The sequence below is a fragment of the Branchiostoma belcheri genome, unplaced genomic scaffold (genome assembly GCF_001625305.1).
Source record: "Branchiostoma belcheri isolate BF01 breed outbred unplaced genomic scaffold, Haploidv18h27 scaffold33, whole genome shotgun sequence".
Lineage (NCBI taxonomy): Eukaryota > Metazoa > Chordata > Leptocardii > Amphioxiformes > Branchiostomatidae > Branchiostoma > Branchiostoma belcheri.
The window spans coordinates 1,499,958-1,500,419 of NW_017803943.1; the positions used below are offsets into that span (position 1 = coordinate 1,499,958).

The 462-nt window shown below is 28.6% G+C and overlaps 1 protein-coding gene across 1 annotated transcript in view; it reads right to left on the bottom strand.

The window, feature by feature from the left end:
- Positions 1–462, bottom strand: part of LOC109475193 (pulmonary surfactant-associated protein D-like) — a 5,163-nt gene that overhangs the window by 714 nt on the left and 3,987 nt on the right. The window lies entirely within an intron of this gene.

The following is a 462-nucleotide window of genomic DNA, read 5'->3' on the forward strand; positions in this document are numbered from 1 at the left end:
GCTATCCAAACAGATAAAAACCTGTTTGAAATGTGAACGGTCATATTGATTTTCTATATAAAACATGTCTTGATACGACTACGTATCATTTGTATTTTAAAACTGATCTAAGTCAAAAATGATATACAACACCATGTACACAATTCATTTTTGAATACAGCTTTTCCTTTTGCAATCTTTGGCTAACCAAACAGAAGAAAACATGTTCAAATGTGACATTGATTTTCTCTATTAAATATTTCTTGATATCTCTACATATCATCTGTATTCAATCAAAAAAATCTAAGTCAAAAAAGATATACAACACAGTCTACACAACAGTAAAAGTTATTTTTGAATGCAGCTTTTCCTTTTACTATCTTGGGCTATCCAAACAGATAAAAACCTGTTTGAAATGCTTTACGGTCATATTGATTTTCTATATAAAACATCTCTTGATATGACTACGTATCATTTGTATTT